Genomic DNA, 16,088 nt, shown 5'->3' with positions numbered 1-16,088 from the left:
TAAAACTCACCTCAGCCCTCGAAATTAGACTTTTTGCCATTTTATAACAATTAATAATATAAAAAGTTTTTTAAATAAAATCGTGTAACAGATGGTGCCACACACAATTTTAACTCTTATCGGAAAGTTACGCAACTCGTTGCTGGAATTTATTCAAGGGTCATTAGAAAATTTGCACGTGACTTTTTTTAACCAGAGCGTGTAACTCCATGTTTTATTGTTTCTAATAAAGCAATTCGCCTGTTTCAAAATTTAGTGAAGTTAAGCTAAGTGACCATTATATTTGAATATATTTATATTATAATATTATATAATGTATTATTGAATAATTACGTAAATAATTAATTACACAACTTTAAACGTCTTTTAATATCAGAAAAGAAATAATTATACATAAATCGCAGTACTGATAAACTGTTATTAATGTGATCACTTCTCGATTAAATGTAAAAATTCACCATCGCACATAGAATGTTGCAATATATTTTTCTAGTTTTCTTATGTAAAGTTTGATTTAAAATGTTTAAATATAGCTACTTCAAATAATTCTACACTTAACGCATTGTTTTCTTTCCTTTCTTTTTTGTTTACTTTTCCCAATCTTTCTCGTTACTAACTCGTAAGAGCTACAAAGTATATTCTATGTTTAATAAATAATGTTTTGACAACTCTTTCGACATTCTTCTTTAGTGTCGGAGGAATACATTTTCCTTCAATTGTATAAACGAATTATTTATTTCGACAGATATTGGTAATTTTTCAACGATTTATTTCCTATTTCCAATTGCCAGATTTTACCCTTGCTCTTCTAGTTTATTGAATTGTCCCTTTACTAGATTGTCCTCGTAAAAAAGAGTTAATTTTAGAATATTCCCGTCAATTACTCTAATTGTAAAGATTTGTACACAAAATTTATTCATAAAAAGTATATAAGAACAATTAACAGTCACCCAATTAACTATCGCCCATTGTAAATCGCCCAATTGACTGTCGCCCTGCTGTCATGTACCTAATAAAAACTATATGTACAGTACCTAAACTGATACAGTATGTTGATTTCTCTCTGTTATTTATAGTTTATTCGATTTCTTAATTTTATTTTATCGTTAACATTGTTTTTCATTGGGTTACGGATTTTCTTGCAAACTCGCTGCATATCTTTAAGTAAATAAACAAACAAATGTTACGATCAACATGCAGCTTCGTTTATCACCAACAATTCTAATATAAAACGAGCAATTACTTATAGTTTAATACCAGGCTGCAATTTTTAATTATAATTTATTTTTAGGAATTATGTGGCTTTCGGTCCATAATGGAAGTTGTAGATAGTTAATCGAGATTTCCGGCTTCTAAACTTTCCATATCTGGTCTCGATTTTCGTCTTTCTAACTTCGTTTTCGAAATTAAAGCAGGACGGATGACAGTGAGAATCTATAGGTCTGCAACTAAAAAATTGTAGCAGAATTATTTATTATGTTAGGCTGCAATTTTTTAATCATATTTTTAATTTATTTAATTTAAAATATATGCTCCCCACCTCAAAAACAAATTAGTAGTGTCTTGCCCCTGTACCATACTACCATACAGTACATCATACTTTGCTTTTACAATAGAGCCGTGTCGGTCATCTATGTAACACCTTTCGGGGGAAATTTTTGAATCGAAATTGCATGACTTTCGGTTTGCATCGGAAGTTCATATATAGTTAATCGGGGCCTCCTGCCCCTATTGTTTCATATCTGGTCTCGCCTTTCATCTATCTAACTCCGTTCTCGAGAATAAGATGAGAATTTATAGGTCTACATTTTTTCGAATTGCAGCCCAATTAGTGTTACTAAGTCAAGTAAAAGTAACATAATGCAAAATAACCAATCTTATTTGTTTTATTAGTAAATATTATTAGTATATGGAATAATTTATACACCAAACACTTCAAGACTAAATTCCTTTCATTAAACCTACTAAATAATGCATAAAAATAGTTTTCTGATTTTAGATAAAAAGTATCAAGTTTATTTTATTATGAAAGTTTAGTGAAATTTATAGAAATCTGGAAAATTTTAATTATCCTTTCCTTTTGAGCCCGAATTTTGAACAAGTTATTTATGTGTTCCCTCGCTTTTTTAACGCTTTCTGCCCCATGGGCACTAAGAGAGCTTTCTTGGCAAGCCCATTAAAGATTCGTCGAGAACCACAATGAGCGGAAGGGTAATGAAGGACGGAAGCCCATATATTCAGCTGGACTACCTACAAAAGTTTCTTGTTCTCGTTCGAATTTGATCCTCAGTTAGTTAATTTGTGTAACTTTAAAAGTGTATTTAAAATACTTCAAATGTAAACAGAATGTTCTATATGTGAAACATTTTGTTAAACTTATTTTAAAACCTGACGGTGGCCAATGGCAATAGAATGAAAACGTTTATTAATAAAGAATTCTTTCAGCAAATGCTCAGGTGTATAGTATGATTATAACCTTTCTCTCTGGTGAGTACATGGGTTACGTCTTTATAACTTTGTTGTAATATGATTTTAACGAAACTTGATTACTTAAAATGCCGTAACTTTTTATTTTAAAAAATGAATTTGTTAAACAAATTAAAAAGCTAAAAACACACGTATAGACTATTTTTGTTCTTTCTATTTTATATTTAAATAAAGCTTTTATAAATTGCTAATAATCTTGCAATATCTATACGCGGTATATTTCGAGCATTTTATGCAGAAAATATTTTAAATGTTAATAAAAACGTCACTATCGAAATGAAAATCATAATTAACTAAAGCTTGTAATAATTTAAATTTCTAATAATTTATTACTTTTTATACTTGCCGGCTTTTTATACATTATATTTATAATATAAATCACAATTTTTAGTTAGAAACTTACAACTAAATATTTAGATATTATATTTTTTTAAACACGCAAAATTATAATAATCTATTTATTTATTTTTTTAAAAAAAATATATATAGTCAAATTAACATATTAATAATTAATAATAAAGATAATCCTCTTACCTTTAGATTTAAAATAGGGAGTGCAAATGTTATTAATTGAATTAACAACAAACAGCCGAAGATTAAAATGTTAAAACTTTTAAAGGAAATAATCTTTTGTGAAAAGTCTTTTATATAAGCGCAGATAAAGTTTTCCTCCTAAGAAATAGAGTTATAAATTCTCTCTTTATATACGTTGTTATTATATTCGAAGCTTTAACCGGAAGCTATCATATTTTATCTGAATTGCGTTTTGTTTTTTTGAGGGGAAGGGCAACTGTTTCCGTCCCGAGGGCATCATGATGTCTTTTCACGTTCTTTATATGAGAGTGAAAAATTTATCTCACGGCCACAATTGGAGTAGTCAATTAATGATAAACGGGTTATATCTGGATTAGACTATCGATGAAAAATTTCTGAAGTTCTGCTCCTGACCAGAACCCATATTTCTATCTTAAAAGACCTTACCGGGAGAAAGGAATTATTTATTTAGCAATCGTAGTTTTTATTCAATATTTATGTAAACAACTGCAATAAATTTTGGTACTCTTATTTATATTGAAAAAATATAAAAACGTCTAAATATTTTTCATAATAGTTTTAATTTGCATATAGCGCTTTATAATTTGCTTATAATATAAAAAAATAATCAGAACAAACCAGGAAAACGTTATCATCATCAAGGGATGTTTCACATTTTAATTATGATGCTTCGTATGTTGATGTTATGAAAGATAACAATTGATTAATTTCCAGTTATAAATAGCTGTTTGTTATATATTAACTAAATGCTAATACAGTATACAATAACATCTGATCCTGCATTGATAAAATTTGGTCATTATTTAATGGAAGATTGATATTTAATAGATTATTAATCGGCAGATTGTGCTCTAATTTAAAAAAATCGATCTAAAACTTTCAATATGCATCATTTATTTAAATTAAATTAATATTTTCGCAAATATTGCATAGTTTGTGCTATCAGAATCTCCGTATTATTCTAAATAAAAATTGATTAATTGTTTACTTTAAAATCAAACGTTTTTAAAATTATTATCTAATTAACTTATTTTATAATATTTAAAAAAATTAAACAGTTTACCTATGTACTGTACAAAATTTCTTCTTCTCTACTGTTTATATAATCTATAAAATATTTTTCTGTCCATTGAATGACAAAGACATATTTCTTTCAGCTTTTCTCTAACAACGTGAGATCAGAGTTACAACCCGGAATCATATCTGAGCTTCAGTTAAATAGATTTTGTCAAATTTTAGTTTCAATTGAAAATAAAGCAGCTGCTTTCCTCGATATTTTATGTGGTAGTTGCTGAACTTGATAGAGAGGAAAGGTTGAAGTTTTCCTTGTGATACTCTATTGTGTGGATGCCATATATAGTTCTTTATCCTTCAACTCCATTCTGGTTCGGCGCAAAATTTAAAATTTATGGTTAACATTTAATCATTTCACTAACATTTTAAAACATATTTTAAGAAGCAAGATATAAAAATTTCGGATTTTTTTACACTAAAAAAAAATATAATTGTATTTTCATCGTATTATATATACAGTTATCTGATTTATGTTTCAGTTATTTTAGAATAAACTAAATAATTTTATCGATAAGTGCAAACTAATGCACTGTTTTCAATTTTACTTTCAAAAGCAGTTACAGGACTGAATATGTCAAACATAAGTGAGTTACAGTAGACTCAAATTAAAATAGTAACATCGATTTTCGATGTTTAATTTGGGGATAAATTTAATATAAGCATTTATTCAGTCTTAAATGATATTATTTTGATATTTTTATTATGTACTTAAGTTAGAACAGAAAATTCTACAATATATTAATGCATTCATAGTTAAAGTATAAATAGTTAAAGTATTAATATATTAAGACTAACACACTTTAATATTATTTTACATTTAAATGAATTCATTTGATTTATTAGATTGCTGTCAAAATTATTATTTTTTTCCTATTGTATTGTCTACTTATTATTATGTCGCTAAAACACGTAACGTGTGACTCATGGGGAATTTTGTATATCTGAGAACAAGGAACTACTGTATGAAAAAACTACTGTATGTATATTGTGTTTATATATTGCATATAAATATTATTTTAAATCAGTTGTTCTGGATATTTCTGAGACCGCAGAACACCATTAATATACAGTAATTTTTATTATACCGAGAGTTAGCATCAATGTATTCAAAAACCGATAAACAATTCTGTGTTAAATATTCTCACGAAACAAGGAAGCATTAAACTAATAAAATTTATTATATTCAATAAAATAAAAACATGAAAATTATCTACAAATAAATTATGTTATAGTACATTGAAATAAATTTACAATTAAAATTTATATATATATATAATATTATATATATATATATATATAAATTTTAATTGTAATTAATATATATATTTCGAGGAAGTATGAGGTACACCGGTTGAGAACCACTATTATAGCGTGCGAATATCATGCTCCATATTGGAGCATGATATTGATCAAAGTTTTTTTGAACTGGGAAATTTTTATCAGTTTAGAAATACGAAATCAGTGCTCATTGTATTGAAAATACAGTAGGCCCTATTTGTTTTTAGGCTTATCTTTTCTCATCAACTTTTTATATTGACAATTTAAATTTCAAAATTCCTTATCATTGGCAGTTTATAATTTTTCCCGTTTCTCCTATAACGAAAAACGTTAGATTTCTCTCTTAAGACCACTAACATAATTTACAACTGAAGAGGAAGGATCGCTTTACGAAAGACGGCAATCATAAATTGAAGGGTAAGAAACATAAATATACTCACAACTAAATTTTTCATTTCACTGAAAAGTATTTTATTTCAATTTTTCAAAAAACAGACTGGTGTTGAGACCGACAAATTAAATGAATTTATGTGTGCGTTGAGACTGACAAATTAAACAAATAAAGTGAAAAAAATAACATTAGATTATACAATACTTGTGTCAACTGGGAACTGTTAAATAAAACGTGTAAGTACTGTATGAAATTATAAATGCAAAACTTATAACTGAGGATTTACTGCACTATCTAATATTGCAGTTATTTTACTAAAAGTATGATGTATAGGACATACAATAGGCCTACAAGTGTATGCTGCGTATACCATATGCAAAAGGTGAGATGTTTACTTTATGTAATTCGACATATTAAAAAAGCCAATTTAGAACCTTATTATTTTAAAAAATTGAAACAATTTTTTTAAAATAAAACGTTTTTACATTAAATTAAAACACATTGAACACAAATATATCATGTATATCAAAATGCATTATGTGAACAGTTTGATCATACAGGTCGTGGATATTACAGTTATTACATATGTGAAATCTTTAATACCTTTGCTTGGTCCCTGGACAGACACTTTCGGAAACTCGATATGTTTGCGCGCACATTTTGAGCTAGAACATTGCACATCACCATATGTGTCGAATATATCTTTCCTATGCTGGGGATCCCTTATTCTAAGCAGAAATAAATACATAGGCTTAAAAATAAAGAAATAGGTTTAAAGAGATACTTTCTTAACATCCCATTTAATTTGATTTTCTTATGCATGCTGCGAAAGAAAAAACAAACATTATTTTAAATTAAAGATATATTTATTGATTTGTTTTATAAAACCGTGTCTTGTTCTATAATTTAGACTTGATAAACACTAATGTTGTGTGTTTTTTCTTCAAAGACACTTGGCAAGTTTTCTATCAGATATCTTTATTCGTTCTCGTTGATACGGTACTCTGTCTGTACACGTTTCGGGCCTTGCCCCTCCTCAGTCAACTGTTGATTATCTTTTTTAAAAAAATGTAAAATCTTGTTAACTGTATACATTACGGTTGTAAGAAGTTCATCGACTATAAAAGGTGCATTATAACTTTAAAAGTTCGCTGTAAGACATAAAAATATATTGCAAATATAAAAGATTTTTAAAACTGTTTCCGCCCCCTTTTTCCTTCCACCCCTTTTTTGACGTTTACGTTGGTACGGCTAGTGTTGCCACGTATGGCGTTCGCCGCCTTGTGGTCGTTTACCAAAACTTTTTTGCAGGCTCATTTTTTCCAAAAGAAATTGTTTTTTCCCAAAATATTTTAATTTATAATATATTAAGCCAGTTGTCGTTTATTTTAAGGCTTAGGTTTTTATTTATATTGTCTTTACTTTTTATAATTTCTATGGTTTCTTTAAACTTCCGGTTGTACGTTAATTTTTCTTTATGCAGTATTTTGACGTTATCTTTGTCTATGTTGCAGTTATTTAGAGTACAATGTTCGTAAAATGCAGAATTTATTCTATTGTATTTTAGGTCTGCTATATGTTCTTTCAGTCTAATTTTTACTTTTCTTTTTGTTTCTCCTATGTAATATTTTTTATTTTTGCAGGTACACGGAATTTTATATACTGCACTTTGAGCTTCGGTCGGTATTTGTTGGTTTTTTAACGGGTTCGAGGTTAACAGCTTGCTCTCCATTTTTTGATATGTTGGTGCTAATTTGTAGTTTATTCTTTTTATTTCTGTATTGATTTGTTCATATAGGCCTTTGATATAAGGAAATTTAATATATTTTGTTTTAGTTACTTGTTTATTTTGGTTAAGCGTTTGTGGGTTATTAAGTCTGGTTTCCCATCGGTTTAACAGTCTTTGCGGGAATCCTGCTAGGAGAAATTTCGTTCTTAATTCCATGAGGTCTTCATATACGTGTACTTCTTGGCTTGTCCGGTTTTTTATTTTGTCATATTCCATTTTATATATATTGTACTTGACGTATAACGGCATTTTTGAGTGGTATCTAATTGTTTCTTGGTTAGAACTCGGCTTTTTGAATATTCTATATTCTAGATGTTGTTTTAGTCTTGTTATTGTAATATCTAGGTAATTTATTGTTTGTCTTGTTATATCTTCGTTTTCTATTTTAAATTTTATTGCGTTGTGTATATCATTTACTTGCTTGTTAATTTCTTCTATATTAATTTCTGTTTCGTCGTATATTATTAAAATGTCGTCAACGTATCTTTTGTAAAATTTTATGCCTGGTATATTATATATTATGTTATCTATATCTATCATAATCAGTTCGGCTAGTTTTGGGCCGATCACCGATCCCATGCTTATTCCTTCTGTTTGGGTATAGTATTCTCCGTTGGTTTCGAAGTGGTTACTTCTATACGTAAATTCTATTAAATCTATTATTTCTTTGTTGACGTTTAAATTATTAAGTTTTTCTTCTATTATGTCCCAAGTTATTGATGGATACATATCAACTATGTCCAGGCTAGCCATTCTGTATTTGTCTTTTATATCGATTTTATTTAGTTCTTGTATAAGTTCGTCTGCGTTTTTAATTGCAAGTTGTGAGTTATCGTATTTTTTAAGCTTTTGTTTTAAAAATTTTTCTAGGTTGTATAAGGTTGAATATTTAAAATCTATTATCGGTCTTACTTTTTCGCCTATCTTATGCGTTTTAAGTTTTATATTTAGTTTAATATAAGTTTTGGTATACGGTTATTTTCTTCGTTTAGTATAAACCATTTTTCTGTTTTAGTAATTTCGTTAAGTTTTTCTAGTTTATTAATTCTTTTTTTAAGCTCTGAATATATTACTTCTACTTTTACTTACTTTTAAAGTTATAATACACCTTTTATAGTCGATGAACTTCTTACAACGTAATGTATACAGTTAACAAGATTTTACATTTTTTTAAAAAAGATAATCAACAGTTGACTGAGGAGGGGCAAGGCCCGAAACGTGTACAGACAGAGTACCGTATCAACGAGAACGAATAATATCTGATAGAAAACTTGCCAAGTGTCTTTAAGGAAAAAAACACACAACATTAGTGTTTATCAAGTCTAAATTATATAACAAGACACGGTTTTATAAAACAAATAATAAATATATCTTTAATTTAAAATAATGTTTGTTTTTTCTTTCGCTACCCCGACTTACGCGAACCCGGAATTACGCGATTTTCAAATCTCGACGATTCGTCTTTTGTTTGAGCGCCACGCAACTCTTGATTACTCACTTCCCCCACACTATTGTTCAGCTTACATGTTCGGACGTGTCGCACGGAATCGACGCGTAGCTACAATTTACTTTGTGTTATTTATTTCTGTGTTTATTATATCTACGGAGACTTGAGAGAGTCTACTATGTCATCCAAACGAGGTAGAACTGACTCTTCTGCATCAAATAAGAAAAGAAAAACTTTATCAGGAGCTGACAATTGATGAGCTCATAGAAATGCGTGAGCAAGAGCAAGAGCAAGACATTGAAGACATTCTTTAGACCCAGTTCAATTAGAAGATGGAATGGCGGTTGGAAACTTGACAGAATGCCCCAGTTTAATTGAAAAAGGGTTACAAATTTTAGAAAATATCAGTGGCGTGCCGTCATTGGAAGCGATGGAAGCGCCGCTTCCACTTTCCAATGACCTTCCCTTGTAATTTTATAAAATATAAATTTTCATATTTTAACGTACTTTGAATTAATTAAAATTAATATTTTATTATAACTGCATTATGTATCTTTTACAAATTTCTATACTACATGTGAAAAAAACAATAAGATTGCTATTGTATATTCGAATATGTTAAGATATTCGAAAATTAATTTTATGCAATTATATTTGTTATCTTACCCTAATGGCATTTGGCATCTCACTCGGATACTTAGGGTGAGATGCCTAAAATGCCAGACAGTAAAAAAGTCGTCATTGCAAACACAATATACAATTATTTTTCATATACTCCAAAGTTTTATTTGAAAAACATGCTCAAGAATATGATATTTTCGTTATAGGTCTCCAATATTATCGCTGTAATTTCCTTCATTAGCAAAATGTTAGGCATCTTCCCCCGAATCACTATACATAACTATTTATTTCCCCAAACATATTTATGTAGGTAAAATTAGTTTTAACTAATGTTAAAAGTTAAAACTAGTTTTATCTAAAATCAAAACATGTACAGCAGTAAATTATGTTAAAGAAAAATATTTAATTTTTTGTTATGTCGGGTTCCACCACCAGGGTGCGCTATGTAGTCTACACACCGGCAACACTGCCACGTGTTTCTTACCCTTTCTCTTTTGTTACTGCTTTCACGCTGTATAGTCTGTTAAATAAAACCTCTCTTTGTCTTCCAGTTTGGAGTGTCTTTTATCAGGTTATGGGCCCAGGCCACGTCAGAACAAGTCATTTTTAATTGAAGAATTAAGTATCTGAACTTTATTGATCAAGCCGTCTTACTGAAAATGGAATCTGTAAGTAATAATTTTACTATTGCTAAACTGAACGGTGCTGAAAACTGGAACTTATGGAAGTTTAGAGTAGAAGTTCACATGCGGTCCAAAGGATGGATAGACGTGTTGCGTGAAACACCGACAGACAAAGAAAGATTGAGACTAGACGAAAGAGTGCAAGATGTTATTGTATCTCTTGTAGAAGACAGAGTTTTGTCCCATCTAATAAGTTGTAAAACAGCATCTGAAATGTGGAAGAAATTGACTAGTCTATTTGAACCCAAATCATCTATCGGAAAGTATCTTTTACAAAAGGAATTCTTTGACTACGAATTTCAAGCCAAAGGACTAGGAACGCATATCTCTGATTTAGAGAATATTGTAGCAAAATTGAAGGCACAAGATGATGAGATCTCTGAAACCATGCTTATGACTAAAATAATTTCTTCCCTGCCACCTGAATATGCACACTTTGTAACTGCCTGGGAATCTGTCGTTGAAAAAGAACGTACTTTGCACAATCTAACATCCAGACTGCTTCTTGAAGAGAGTAGACTCACAGAGAATAACTCCAACAAAGAAAAACTGGACAATGTTGCACTTCCATCTCATAAAATCTACAATACCAAAGCCAGGTCGAGCAATAAGAGATTTCCATGCCATTTTTGTGATAAAATTGGTCATTTCATAGCTCAGTGTCCAGCTAGACTACAAAAAGAAAAAGAAAAGAGGACAACAAGAAAGAATGATAGAAGGAAAGCAGCATTCATCGGTGTGAATATGGCGGAGGTAGCACCAAGTGAAAACTCGTGGATTGCAGACAGTGGAGCCAGCGATCACATGTGCGCAAAGAAAGAATGGTTCCTTAGTTATTCAGAATTTGATAAACCAAAGTTGATAAAGATTGGTGACGGATCATATCTGAAAGCTTATGGATCAGGCAAAGTCGAACTTTTAGCTAACAATGGCAAATCAAACATTTTATCAAGTCTCAACAACGTCCTATACGTTCCAGATCTGAAGTTTAATCTATTCTCAATCAGCTCAGCATCAGACAGAGGCTTCAGTATGATTTACAACAAAAGAAATTGTAGACTTGTTCGAGACAATGAAGTGTTTGCTATCGGAACAAAGAAAGAAAAGCTATACTATATGCATTTTGAAAAATACCTGAAAAACACAGCTTTCGTTGGAACACACAGGAAGAAGGAAAACATAAGAAAATTCCATGAACGATTAGCTCATCAAAACATTAAACGAGTTCGAGAAATTTTAAAGAAATGTGGAATAGAGTACGAAGATGACCCTGACTTCTTTTGTGAATCCTGTATGAAGGGAAAACAACATCGAATTCCCTTCAAGTTAAGTACTTCAAGAGCAAAAGCACCAGGTGAATTATTACACATCGATCTATGTGGACCTATGGAGGCAGAATCTGTAGGAGGAGCTCGCTATTTCCTGCTTGTAAAAGATGACCTAAGTCACTTCAGAATTGTATACTTCTTAAAAGGAAAGAATGAAGCCAAAGATAGAATCCGAAAATGCATCAAATACATCAAAAATAACTTAAACTACAAAGTCAAGATAATAAGGACAGACAATGGTAAAGAAGAAGTTAACCGTTTAATCAAAGAAACCGAAGAAGAAGAAGGAATTGTTCATCAGTTATCCTGTAAATACTCACCACAACAAAATGGCAGAATAGAAAGAGAAATGCGAACAATCGTTGAAGCAGCTAGAACAATGATCCATGCAAGAGGATTATCCAAGTCACTTTGGGCAGAAGCTGTAAACACAGCTGTACATGTTATAAATCTAACCGGAAGGAGTAGTGTTGAAGGAAAAACACCATATGAAGTATGGTACAACAAAAGTATAGATATAAGTCAATTACGTGTGTTTGGAGAAACTGCACATGTCCATGTACCTAAGGAAAAGCGTTTAAAGTGGGACGCTAAGAGTAAAAAAGGTTTGTTTGTGGGCTATGGATATAACACCAAAGGCTTCAGAATCTACTTTCCCGAAGATGATGATGTCCAGATCGTTCGTGATGTGGAATTTAATGATGAAAAACAAACTGGAAATTCACAGTCAGATAAAATACCAACTGAAGAGAGCGTAACTCTAGATCTTAATGAAGAAAACTCAATCTTTGTTAAAAGCGATACTGAAGAAGAAGAATCTGAATCAGCTTTAGAAGAAGCATGTGAAGAAACGGAACAGGAAAATAGAGAAAGTCAAACAAAAAACAAAACGTACAACTTAAGAAGTAAGAATGAAATTAAACTGCCATCAAGGTACGATCATCATGCAATGATTGCAGATTGTGAACAGATATCTGCTTCAGAAGCCTTAACTCAACCAAAGTGGAAGAAGGCAATGGAAGAGGAAATAAATGCCTTAAATAAAAATAATACTTGGATCTTAGTAGACCTCCCTGAAGGTCAAAGATCTCTAACAACCAAATGGGTATTTCGCACTAAATACAGGAAAGATGGTTCTATCTTTATCTGCCAGTCCCAATACATTGAAAAACTACTTAGTTTGTTCAATATGGATGAATCAAACCCTACCTTTACTCCAATTGAACAATCAAAGGATGAAACAGCTGACACAAAGGAAGCTAAAGGTATGCCATACAGAGAACTAATAGGTGGCCTCCTATATTTGTCCACCATTAGTAGACCGGATATAACGTTTGCTGTAAATTACCTAAGTAGACATGTAGAAAATCCAAAACACCATCACTGGATTCAAGCTAAGAGAATTTTAAGATACTTAAGAGGAACTACTGATTATGGAATCTTATACAATGGCAATGAAAAACTAGCTCTTTATAGTGATGCAGACTTTGCTGGAAACTTGGAGGATAGACGTTCCACATCAGGATACTTACTAATGTATTCAGGAGGAGCAGTATCGTGGCACTCCAGAAAACAGAGAACTGTTGCATTATCCACTGCTGAAGCAGAGTACGTTTCTGCCAGTGAAGCTATTAGAGAAATGCTGTTTATGAGAAAATTCGGATTAGAACTAAAAATGCTAAGTAAGGAACCTACAATAATGTATGTTGACAACAACAGTGCAATTCACATGATTACTAAAGATGATAAGAAAGCTTCTAAACGAACCAAACATATTGACGTTAAATACCACTTTGTGAAGGAAAAGATAGGAACAGAAATAACGGTAGAGCACATAGACAGCAACGAACAGTTGGGTGATATATTTACAAAACCACTATCTCGGATTAAATTTGAGTACTTTAGAAATTGCATAGGAGTCTGCAAATTTAAATGAAATCGCTTCCTATGCACTCTGGACTTGTCTCCTAATTTTTTTCTTTGTGTTTTTAAGTCTTGATTGTAGTGAGTGTAACAAAAATGTAAAAATTTAGGAGGAGTGTTAAAGAAAAATATTTAATTTTTTGTTATGTCGGGTTCCACCACCAGGGTGCGCTATGTAGTCTACACACCGGCAACACTGCCACGTGTTTCTTACCCCTTTCTCTTTTGTTACTGCTTTCACGCTGTATAGTCTGTTAAATAAAACCTCTCTTTGTCTTCCAGTTTGGAGTGTCTTTTATCAAATTAACTAGACAAAACCGGTTTTGTCTAGTTAAAACTAGAAATATATATGAAAATGTTTGTTTGTTTGTTCGCTATGCACTCCTAGGCTGTTCGACCAATTGCTACGAAATTCAGCAGTTATGTGCAAATTCTTCTAACTTAGATAATGTCGTACATCATATCCCAAAATAACGATTGAAATTCTATAAATCAAATACAGTAATTTCTATTTACAGTCGATTTGCTGAGTTACACGTAGAGCCATCTATTAGCAAAACATTTAAAAAATTAATTAATTAAATATAATTCTTACAAATATATATATATATATATATATGTATATTTATTTATAACTAATAAATATTGTAATTACACATATTATATATTGGTTAAATATAACAGTAAATTATATTTTCAGAACTTTAATATCATTTTACTTTGTTTTTATGATTGATAATTGGGCTGCAATTTGAAAAAATTGTAGACCTATAAATTTCCATTGTCGTCTGTCTGTCCATCTTTCCTTAATCTCGAAAACAGAGTTAGACAGATCCGAGACTAGATATGGAAAACATAAGCGCATAAGACCCTGATTACCTATATAAAAACTTCAGGCGCAAACTTGAAGTCATGTTACTTCAATTCAAAACTTTTTTCCTGAAAGCAGTTAACAAATGATCGGCACGACTCTATTGTTAAAAGAAAAGTATGATGTACTGTACAAGGAGGGGTAAGCAACTACTAATTTGAGGTGGAAAGCATATATTTTAAGTTAGATAAATTAAAAATATAATTAAAAATTGCAGCCCTGCATTGTGTCGATTCACAATAAATAATTGCTCGTTAATAATATAAAATTATTTTTCAATAATATCTCTTAACAAATGGCACTACACATAATTTTATACAACTTCTTTTTGAAAAAACAGAAAAACTCTTATAATTCAACAAAATTATTCTATTGAAGCTTTTATTATTATTATTATTTAAACTTTATATCATAGTTTAATTGAATTATCGAACTACTTTCTGTCCCCTCTAAGCTCCTGTTCAGTACCGCGAAAGTCGTGTGAAACCTCTTACCTGCTCATAATTACAGTTCAAAATATTAATTAAAATGTTATTGTAATTACAGCAAATATTGGAATGTTTATTTAGGTAATTTAAGTAAATATTGTACAGTACATTTTTCTGCAGTCCTGTAAATAAAGTTTAGAGCATTCCATTCAATCATTTCGTTAAAAAATATCTTCAGTTTGAGGTAATATCTTACGAACGAAAGGATTATAAATGCAAAATTAATGTTTCGAACGTTTTCAAATTAATAAACAGAAATTCATATACTATAAAAAATGTAATTTGATAGTTTTTACATGATAAACATTTTGTAAATTTTATAAATAGTATTGAGTAGATTGTAAACAATGTAGAAAATGTTTATGCTTGATATAATTTGAAAGAAACATTAAAAACAATTGAGGAGTTCTATGTAATAAGGCGTCTAAGTGCACTTGGTTACTTTTTTCAGTTAAGCATTTTATTATGCGCATCAAATAAATATTAATGAACATGGCTACTCCCCTTCATCTAATACGTACTTCACTCAAGCGTATTTAACATTTAAACATTGCTCACTTTATATGAAATCTCTTGGAAAAAGAACAATTCATTTTTAGAATTCCTGAATACATCAAAACTTAACTTAGGTATCTTACTCCAAGCAACATTTCAATTAATATCATTACATAATTTAGATGTACAGTACTTTTATTTTTATGCTAATTAAATCATAACACTGGAAAAGGAAAATGCTCTTATCGGCAGATGCAACATCTCCCGCAGTTTATAATCTTCAAAGTCAAAATTTTTGTACAGTAATGCGTGAAAATTACAATATTTTTTCTATAATTATATTTAGAATTGAAGACATAAGTGAATGAAGGTACGCTACAGATATTTAAAACTCGATTGTACCGCATGGATGAAGGTGTAATGTTTCCAACTCTCACATACCACCATGAAAAATCTCAGAAATTAAAAGACATTATAATACTCCCTACACTTTCTGCGGATATATTTACATCAAAATAATTATGTAATAAAAACTTGAACCTCAATTCACTTAAAACTTTCATTTTGTAACATAGCACTTTCATCCAATAACAAAAATTTCGAAATAAAACTTTCAAGAAATTTATTTATCTATTTATCTCGTAAAACAGTACATACA

The sequence above is a fragment of the Centruroides vittatus genome, unplaced genomic scaffold (assembly GCF_030686945.1).
Source record: "Centruroides vittatus isolate TY-2023 unplaced genomic scaffold, ASM3068694v2 contig_2568, whole genome shotgun sequence".
Taxonomy (NCBI): domain Eukaryota; kingdom Metazoa; phylum Arthropoda; class Arachnida; order Scorpiones; family Buthidae; genus Centruroides; species Centruroides vittatus.
The sequence above is the reverse complement of the archived record's forward strand: the minus strand, read 5'-3'. Positions refer to the sequence as shown.